Raw genomic sequence first — 11,267 nt, forward strand, 5'->3', positions numbered from 1 at the left:
GAGCTATTGAGAATGTCGTCAGCCTAAGGCAGTACATGAGATTTGAAGTGAAGAAGTGACGACATTGTCTAATATGTCGTCAAAGTCTTGATAAGTCGTCAAAATCATCATCAGCCTTAGGCAGTGTATGAGATTCAACTGGAAGAAGTGACAACAACCTGTGATGTTTTGTCAAAGTTTTGATAAGCCATCAGGCTCGTCGTCAGTCTTAGGCAGTGCTTAGAACTTAAAGTGAAGAAGTGACAACAATTCTGATAAGTTGTCATATGTCTGAAAAGCCGTCAGGCTTCATTATCAGATGAAGACATAACTTATTCAAATGTGAATAGGATCTAACGACATTCTTGATAAGGCATCAGACTCTTGATAAGCCGTCACACACGTCGTCATCTGTCCAAGAAAATACTGTGATCTGTGATTTTGTTTCCATAATTAGGATGAAGTATTTGAAGCATATGTTAGGGTTTTCTAATTATAAAAGGGGCAGAACATCTGGAACTTATTGGAGGGGAGTTTACTTTTCTTTTTGGCTCTCTTAACTTGGAATTCAATTTTTTCAACTCTTTGATTTAGTTGTGGGAATTTTCTCTTGAACTTAGAAGAGAATCAACTTCAGAATTCATCTTTTGTAAGTTTAATTACTTTGAATGATGATTATAATTGTTACTATCTCTTTCTTTCTCATGTGGAACTAAAATCCACAACTAGGGTTGTGGGATCTATGATTATTCCCCCATGGTTTTAATAGTTGGTTAGGGTTTGGGTGACTGTGGAGACATTTTAATAATTCCTTTGTTATGATTGTTATTTACTAGTTGCAAACAATAAATCCTGCCTTATGTTGATTTGCTCAAACTGAGAAATAAACTAAAGGTAGCGAATTATCAACAAGGATTTGAAAAGGTTAAGCTCCCATGTAATGATTAATGCTGTAGCAAGATTGATCAACTTTAGATAAAATCAGTATGAATAGAATGATTTCCTAAGTTCGAGAGAATTAGGAGTTCTACATCTAAGTAGGTTGAGAAACACTTAGATGGATTGTCGAAACTGATAGTTTGGTGTTTCCCAAAAGTCACGAGAACCTAACACTACAACTATTATTTAATAGGGATTAATAATCATAGTGATCACAACCCTAGTTTCTCTCTCACTGATTTGAACCATTGAAATTTTAGTTTTGAGCTCTGAAGCAAGTTAAAACTTTAACATTTGTTTGATCATCAAAAACTCTCATTTTATCTTTTTGCAATATTTGTTTAAATTCAACTTGTAGCTATAGTTTTAAATTAGTTTAATCACCACTCACATTGTTCCTCGTGGGTTTGACCTCGACTCTAAATTTGGGTAAATATATTGATGACGATCGTCTTGCACTAAATTAATGTGTAAGTTGAGTGTTATCAACTGGTGAGCTTTTAGCTCAAGTTGTAAATGAGATGAGGGTAGTAAAAGATGCTTAGAGGATAGCTGGGGAAATAGATTTAGCCAACCAAAGCAAACCGCCGAGTAGTACTCAATGAAAATCAAAACAGAGTCAGATGAGGCCGACCTCAAGTAATCCCAGCATATCAGTATGTTCAGCCGTATGAAGATAATGAAGAAAATCTAGGATACATTGAGCTGGCAGATATTAAAGCCATCATTCCTCCTGTTTTCCCCATGATGTCAAGTCCAATATCTCGAGTGCTAAGATTCAGCTCTTAGACTTAAAGGGTGTGTTTGTGCGGTTGCCTACAGACGATGCAAACATATCTCTGGCAAATTTTACATGGATTTGCATTTCAACCTCAGTATCGGTGCCCAACCTCCAAATTTCAGGGACAAGCTTATTAGAGATATTCTATAGAGCCTGACTATCAGTTCCAGAGCAATGGTAGAAGTATCTCTAGAGGAGCATTTATGAGATTGCGATGGCAGATAGCTTTGAGTATTATGGATCAAATCTCATTAACTAACCAAGGGTGGAAAACTCGTATGGTTGAGATAGGTTCTGACATTTATACCATTAGAGCTTTTGATGAGCGAAGAGTAGCTGAGAATGTTATAGCTCAGGAGATTTCACTATTGAGGACAGATATTGGTAAGTTGGCCAAACAATTTACAATAATAAATTCTACAAAGCTTGATGCAGTGAGGGCATAGGGTGCATGAGTCTGAGTTAGAGGAGGAGGCAAAGTACGTGGATTGTTAGTTGGCGGGTTTCTAAGCCCAAGGGAAAGGGAATCAAGGTTAAAACTATTATAAGGATAGAGATAAATACATTCTACCTGGCAGATGAGATACGAAATTGAAAATAAAAGAGATATTGAAAAAGTTGATGAAGGGTCAAGAGAACCAGAAAACTTGCCTTAAAGAACTCAAGGCCGATATTTTAGGATTGAACCAGAAGGTTGAGTCATATTCAACTACTATTAAGTATTTGGAGCAGCAGTATGGGTAAATCTTTGCCACTTTGGCCCAATGACAAACAGGTGCCCTTCCTAGTGACACTATGCAGAATTCACCGACTCTTGTGCATTGTCTGGCTATTAATACTAGGGGTGATTCCCTACCTGGTGGGAATTTTTTTCATGCTGCTAATGAGCTAAAGAATAAGAATATTGTTACAGATAAGCCATTTGAAGTTGAATTTGAGAAGCTGACTTATTGTGATGATGATTTTGAGAGTAATGACAGTAGGGAATGGGTTGCAAAAATGCTCCAAGATATAATGCAATAGTTTGGCATGAATTTTCATACACCATTAGTATAAAAGAAGAGAGACCTAGGATCAGTCACCATCTCATGTTCTATTGGGCCTTATGATATTAATCAAGCTCTATGAGATTTGGGAGTGGGAATAAATGTAATTCCAATTATGATATACAAGGTGTTAGGGTTAGGAGAACTCAAGCCTACATATTCGAGGCTATTGATGGTTGATTCATCTATAAATAATTTAGTAGGTATTATCCACAACATAGAAGTGAGGGTGTCATTATTCACTTATCCGACAGATTTCAGGATTTTAGACTGTAAAGTGGATGCCCAATCTCCAATTTTCTTGGGTAGAGCCTTCTTGTCCATTGATCAGGTGTTGATTGATATGGACCTAGAGGAGATCACCTTCAAATAGAACAATGAGCAAATAGTATTGAATATATGCATGATAGTTCAACAGCTTGATAATATAAAAGTCCTGGTAGTGATAGATATTGTGGATGATGATATGGTTGCAGTGGATATGCCTATTAAGGAAAGACTAGGGGTAGAAGCATTAACAACAATGATCATAAACTTTGAGAGTGATAGGATAGATAAATATGACGAGCTGGTTCATGCACTACATGGCATAGGTTCTTACAAATATGCCCCTGAGAAGCTGGATCTTAACTTGAAGAATAGAACTATACCTCCTGGAAAACCATCTACTGAGAAGCCACCGGTATTAGAATTGAAGGCCTTTCCCTCTTATTTGATGTATGGATTCTTGGGGGCTATGAAATGCCCCAAAAATGATCCCAAGATGTCACACGGTGCTTAGGACCACAAGTGATCTTAAGCTAACCCTTCTATTGGCATAACTTATAAGAAACTAAATAAATATGTATAAAATGACTAAGTTTACTGTGCAGAAACATGAAAATGATGGAATCTGTGAAATTACAATACTGATACAACTTTTATATTCTGATAAAGTCTGAAAAGAAGGACTGAATTTACATATCTGACTCTAACTGACATCTATGAAGCCTCTACTATACTGACTATAGATAGCTAGGACGCGCCCCTAACTACCACTAATTAATACATAGGAGTAGAAAAGTAAAGTATATAAATAACATCTAACTGAAGTCTTTGAAGTAGGAGGACTCATCATCTGCTGTCTAGAATCTGAAACTGTCTGATTCTTATTGTACATACCACAACTTGTACCTACATTATTAGATAATGTAGCACATAGATGTATATGTGGATCAGTACTTTGAGGATTACTGAGTATATGGGGTGAATGCATAAGTAAAACATTATCATTGGATTTTATAAAATCATGCATGCTAAATGTAAATGACTCACATAGGCTTGAGTAATCTGAAATTTGAAGATCATAAATCATGAAAAGTAAAGCATATAGTATAAATTTTGTGATTCATAACACTTAGTTCTAAAATCTATATTTCTGTTCTATTCTCAAATCATATAGGCTAGGTGAAAAAGGGAGTAAGTTTATGACTTACTAAATATAGTCATAACATTTAGTAAAATCTGAAACTAAAAGCTGTAATTCTGTAATCTAAAATCCTAAGTAAAATAATATCTGAGTAAGTTTGTGAGCCGTTACACTTAAATTTTTCTAAAAGTTTTTCTATTAATCTTTTTTGGTAGCTAGCAGAGAGGTTCTCTTAACCGACATAAACCATGTGAGCATTCATGGAGTTCAACGTTCTTGTCTCCTTAAGAAGGAATCCTCACGTTGGGGAGAGGAGTCATACTCTTGCCAGGGAGTATAACCTACTTTTCATGTGATCGATCATAAGCTAAATCTGTCATCCATATAGAAATAGGAATAAATCTGATAATCTGTACCTACATTGGCTATGTATTTCTATGGAAGATAGGGCACGCTAATCCCACACTTCCTACTCGGTGCTAAATACTAATCTCTTTTTAGTCTTTATGCTCATTCTATTGAAAATCCACTTTAAACTAGTATAATGGTTCATTATGAAATAAAAAATTCTTTTATCGGAGTAAATCTATAAATACAAGTGATCTAAATTTTGTAAAGTGGATTCCATAGCTAAACGATGATCAAAAGATCAAAGCTTTTTCTGAAAACTGAAAATAATCTGCTCATAAGATGTTTAAAGCATCATCTTTCATGAAGTAATACTATTCAGTCTTGGGAAAATACCCCATGCATAAATCTCATGTTAAAACATTAAACTGCTTATGTGTGATAATGTAAACATTGAGAAATTAATTCCAAATTTGGAAATTTCTGCATTATGTATGAAAATATGAACATAAAACTTCTAAATCATTGGAAATATCATAAGCTTGTAAATAACAAAGATGGGTATAAACTCTAATTTTAATCTCATGGAAAATCACATAAAATTCAGTAAATTTGTAATTAAAACAAATTTTGGGCCTAAGGATGAAAGGATTATCCTTGTTGAAGAACCCCACATACCTTAATTGATGATCTTAAATGAAAAGATTGAATCTTGGATTCCTATTATGCTTTTGGAGATGAATTCTTGGAGTTCTTGTATTGGAAATCCTTAATCTTGAATTTCTTTGGAGAATTAATGGAGGAATTGGATTTCTTGGAGAAAAAGCTTTGATGATCTAGGATTTTCTTTTGAGAGAAAAGTGATAAAATAGGCATAAAGTGCTTTGGTATAAGCTTAATGATATGTTTTGGACGGATTGGGGGCTGGGTAATTTACCAAAATACTCTTTTTAAACTCCTAAACGGAACTGAAAAATGGACCAAAAATCTCAATTTACTAGGCCACCGCGACGCGCCAACAGAAATTGGGCGCTAACCGCGATGCGCCACAATCGCGGTGCCCCTTGGATTGCCATTTTTGGCCCTTGGCGGGATGCTTTAGTATTGCGAAGTCTCACTGGAATGGGACAATTAGGAAAATGGCCTTCTCTACGATGCGGGGCTATCGCGGAGGGCCACTGGAATTTGATAATTGCGAATTTTTTCTGCTCCGCGACGCGCCAAGTGCCCAAGTGGCACACTGTCAACTTAAAAATGCCATAACTCCTTCACCAAGTGTCGGGATTTGGGTGAATTTGGTATCGATAGAAAGCTTATTCAATTTCCCACACAATGAAAATTTGAAATCTTGAAAATTCCACATGGAATAAATATTATTTATCTTGGAAGCTATCCATTAACATTCTAGGAACGAATTTAAGCTAGGAAAAATATGGGGTATTACAGGCTAACAAAACCTTACCGGTGATAATAGCAGCAGATTTGGCAAGAGCACAGGTGGAAAATTTGACATTAGTATTGAAAAAATTTAAGAAAGCTATTGGGTGGACCATTGTAGGCATCGTGGGGATTCCATCAAGTTTATACACAGACATAATACAACTTGAGCTGGACAACATTCCCAGTATTGAGCACCAGAGGCAACTGAATCCTCCTATAAAAGAGGTAGTGAAAAGAAAATATTCAAGTGGTTAGATGTTGGGGTGGTTTTTCCCATTATAGACAGTAAGTGGGTAAGCCAGTTCAACACATGCAAAAAAGAGGGAATCACAGTGGGTCCAAATAAAAAGAGTGAATTAGTACCAATAGTGACCAATTAAAGAGATGCATGGATTATAAAAAAACTGAACAAGTGGACACAAAAAGACCAATTCCCTATGTCATTAATGAATTAGATTCTAGACAAACAAGCAGGTAGGGGTTGGTATTGTTTTCTTGACGGGTATTCGGGGTACAATTAAATCATGATTGCTCAAAAAGACCAAGAAAAAACTACTTTTACTTGCCCCTATAGGACCTTTGTATTCAAGAGAATGTCGTTTGGGTTGGGTAATGCTCTTGCCACTTTTCAAAGATGTATGATGCCTATATTCTCTGACATGGTGGAAGACACAATCAAAGTATTCATGGATGACTTTTCAATGGTCAGGGACTCATTCGACGACTGTTTGGCATATTTAGCCAATGTACTACAGAGATGTAAAAAATGCTATTTAGTGCTAAACTTGAAAAAATGCCACTTTATGGTGAAAGAAGGTATCTTTATAGGGCACAAGATCTCCAAAAATGGTATTGAGGTGGACAAAGAAAAAATTGAGAAGATAGAGAAATTGCCACCACCAGTGTCTATTAGAGACATACGAAGCTTTTTGGGTCATGCAGGTTTTTATAGGAGGTTCATCAAGGATTTCTCTAAAATTGTAAGTCCTATATGCAAGCCTTTAGAGAAATAGGTGAAATTTATGTTCGATGATTCTTATCTCAAGGATTTCAAATGCCTGAAAGAGCGGTTAATTTCAGCACCCATTATTGTGTCTCTTGATTGGTTTGCACCATTTGAGGTAATATGTGATGCAAGGATAGTGGCCTTGGGTGATTTCCTAAGACAATAAAAGAAATATTCTTTATCCCATATACTATGCCAGCAAAGCTTTAAACCCCGCACTAAAAATTATACAATTATAGAGCATGAGCTACTAGCGGTGGTTTTTGCTTTCAAAAAATTTCGGTCATATTTGATTGAGACTAAGGTCATAGTGCACACTGACCATGAAACTTTTATATATTTGATGTCAAATAAAAATGCCAAACCAAGATTGATTCATTAGGTTTTCTTGCTGTAAGAATTTGATTTTAAAGTATAGGACCGAAAAGGGAAAGTAAATTAGGTTACAGACCACACCATACAGAAATTAGGGGATGATCCTAGATATATGATGCTTTTCTTGATGAGCGAGTGTTAGCTGTATCTCAAGATTTGATTCCCTATTTTGCTGAATTTCCCAATGATTTGGAAAGCGATCTTTTCTTAGAAGACCTTTCTCCAGTAGCAAAGAAGATTTATACATGAGGTGAGGAAGTTATTTTGTGATAATTCATATCTATTTAGGATCTATTCTAATGGTATGAGTCAGGGATGCATTCCAGAGGTGAAAATGATGAGCATTCTAGAGGCTTGTTATTCATCACCAGTTGGGGTCACTATAGCGACACACACAACCCATAAAATTCTGTAGCGTGGGTTTTAATGGCCTTTAATTTATAAAGACGCTCATGATTTTGCACAAACCTATGACCAGTGTCAATGTCAAGGCAATATTTTACGGTGCCATGAACTCTTTATGACACCTATTCTAGAGTTGGAGTAGTTTGATATGTGGGGGATCAATTTTCATGGGCCCGTTTGTGAGCTCCTATGGCATGAGATACACTTTGGTAGTGATTGACTATGTGCCAAAATTGGTATAGGTAGTTTCGCTTCCAGATAATAAAGGCAAAAGGGTCATCGCTTGTTTGAAAAAAATATCTTTTCTCGGCTTGGACTCCACATGCAATTATTAGTGATGTTGGGTCTCACTTTTACAACCACTTGTTTAAAGCTCTAATTGATATATATGGTGTAAGGTATAAGATGGTGACACCTTACCATCATCAGACTAGTTGCAAGTAGAAGTCTCTAATAGAGAGATAAAGTCCATATTGGCAAAGACTATGAATGCCAACAGGACTGACTGGTGTAGAAAGTTAGATGATGCATTGTGGGCCTACAAGACAACCTATAATACCCCCATAGGTGCCTCTCTATATCAGTTTGTACGACAAAAAATGCCATTTACCGATTGAGTTTTAGCAAAATATGGGTGTTGAAAAGGCTAACTTTTGAGTGGTGTGATGCGGTAAATTTGAGGTTGAGCAAGGTGAATGAGTTAAATGAATTCCTACTTCGAGATTATGGGAGTTCAGATATATACAAAGAAAGAATGAAGTCATATCATGACTAAAAAATTGAGAAAAGAATATTTTAACCCGGTGATTTGGTCTTTTTGTATAATTCAAGACAACGCTTATTTCCTGGCAAGCTGAAATATAGATGGACTGGATCATTCACTATGGTTGAGGTATTCCCATATGGTTCTATAGAAATAAAGCATGATGGTGATATCCTGTTCAAGGTAAACGGGCAGTGAGTGAAGCACTATATGGAAATCTGGAGGAAGTTAGAGTCTGTGTTGAGAAGGACCTTGGCGAAGTTTGAGTAGCCAAGGGAACTGATTCATGCTGCGATAGTAAATCAGGCACTTCTTGGGAGGAAACCTAAGGTACACGGACACTTAGTGTGTCCCATGTATGTTCTCACTTCCTTTTGTTTTGTATTCACACATTAAGGATATTGCATAGTTTTTAGTTGGGGATGTGGTAATCCATAGCCATCGTGGGTTTTATTACCATGCTTCTTTTCCAGTCGGCCGCGGTATGATTATAGAATCGGCATGTGTAGGTTAATTTGTGTCATATTGTGTTTTGTTTCGTATTGTGTTATGTTTTTGTGTAATTATGAGATTTTTAAGTATTTAGGGCACTAGTCATGTTTTCATTGATTTTTGAGAAAAATGATACCCTTTTAAAAATTTGTGTTGAAGAACTGTGTGAATGTATATATGTGTGAACATTGTGGATCTTGTTATGGTATTAGGATTAGGGGTATTATAATCACTTGCTGACGATTGCATGAACCAAATAAGTAGTAGTTTGTGATATTAAATTTGTGCCATGTATATGTGATATGCTAGTTAGTTCCCTCTGTGTGTTGAATTCAGAACTTACCTAGTTAGTCTTGCCTAGGTTGAAGGATAGTCAGTTAGGAAAGGATCATATGTAGTTTTTTGTTTTAGTCTACTTTTAGCCTAAATGACCTTTCATATGTGAAATAGTATCCCTTGATCCCTATTTTGAGCCTTAGCCTATTTCTTTGTTTTCACTTTTTACCTTTCCATTTGTGTTACAATGTACCTATTTTAGGTCGAGTCCTCCTTGGACATTGTGTATCTCAACTTAGGCAAATCATGTAAATTGAGGGTAGCTTTCTTAGGGGTACGTGATGTAAAGTGGGTACAAATAAGGGAAAAATAAAAGAAAAAAAATTAGGGTTGAGTGTGGTAGCAAAATAAAAGAAAAAGAAAAAAGAAGTTTGTGAAAAAAAGTGAAAAAGAATAAAAGACCACACCCAACCTGAATGTGCAATTAAGAATAAAAAGGGATAAATAAAGGTGGAATAAAAAGGAAATTGGCTAATAAGTGAGACCCCAATAGTAGTGTAGTGCCAAGGAGTCTTAGTCACTTGATATGTCCATATGTACCATACCAGCCCCCAAGCCTACATTACAATCGAGAAAAGCCCTATAGTGATCCTAACTTGACTGTCTAAATGCTAAGGTAAAAAAAATGGGCATGCCTATGATATTTGATGCACATTGATTGGAACTATTTATCTAAGGGTGAATGTCTCTTGACTTTCCCTGCATTGACATGTATTATTTCATATTTGTAAGTGGGACATCTTCGTTGTGAGGGTACATAAGTCACATTGCTAGCTACTTACGTGTTTGGGTAGTGTAACTTGTACATTTGCATAGTTATCAGTTGTCAATGTAATGCTATACCTTGATCCCTGTGTGTCACATTGTTGTGCTTCATGTTTATACAAAGTTGGTTTTGAAAAGTCATGATAGGAGGTCGTATGGTCTTTGAGCTTAAAAGTATTGACTGGCTGCCTTGAATAGCTCTATTTAAGCGTCATGTTTAGTTTTGTTTTTATTTTTTATTTTCTGAGGACATGTAAACTTTCTAAGTTGAGTGTGTTGATATGCTATAGAAATATAGCACTTTCGATGCTTAAAATGAGAAAAATATGTAAGTTTCTGAGGTCATTTTGTTAGTTATGATGCGTTTTGAGTATGTTTTGTAGGAAATCATGTTTTAGATGCTATCTTCATGAAAAAAGATGAAAAAGCTATTTTTGGATACTTATGGTAGAAATTAAGGATGTTCGGGACACTTTTCAACTTATTCGTGACCAAAACATGTGCGAAAATTGAAAAAAAGCTGAAAAGATAACTCCCAACACTTTCTAAGTCAATATGCGGACCGCATGTTGTACATGCGGACTGCATGTGGGAAAAAAAGTATCAAAAGTCCAAAATCCCAAGAGCTAAACTGCAGGAAATTTTGGTCTGGCACTTGCAGCCACTACTTGCGCTCACCCTGCAGGCCACAAGTACTACCTGTGTCCAAGGATAGGGTACAAGTAGGGACCACCACTAGCCACCAACCCCTTTTTCTCCTATTTCATTTGGGCTTTGATTTTAGGGTTTCCTCATGTACTATAAATACCCCTTATGTGTTTTTAGTAGAAGTTACACACTTTTGATGCTTACAAATATATTTTGATTCCAAGATTCGATCTTAGTCTTGGAATTCACTTGTATTGACTTTGGTTGATTAATTCAGTTATGATTTTGGGTTTTTACTTCTTCTTATTGTGATTTCGTCTTATGCTTTCAATCATGAATGTTGTTGATTACTTTAAAAGCATGAGAGGCTAGAAACCCTTAGCTAGGGTTGTAAAAACCCTATCAGATTGAGAAAGTTGGGGAAGTGCTATTATTGTTCTGAACTGATATCCATGCTTTCATTGTATTAGCTTTACTTTAACAGGTATTCTAGCGGTTGCAAACGTTAAGATCACCTAGATTATTGCTACTTACTC

The sequence above is a fragment of the Capsicum annuum genome, chromosome 8 (genome assembly GCF_002878395.1).
Source record: "Capsicum annuum cultivar UCD-10X-F1 chromosome 8, UCD10Xv1.1, whole genome shotgun sequence".
NCBI lineage: Eukaryota > Viridiplantae > Streptophyta > Magnoliopsida > Solanales > Solanaceae > Capsicum > Capsicum annuum.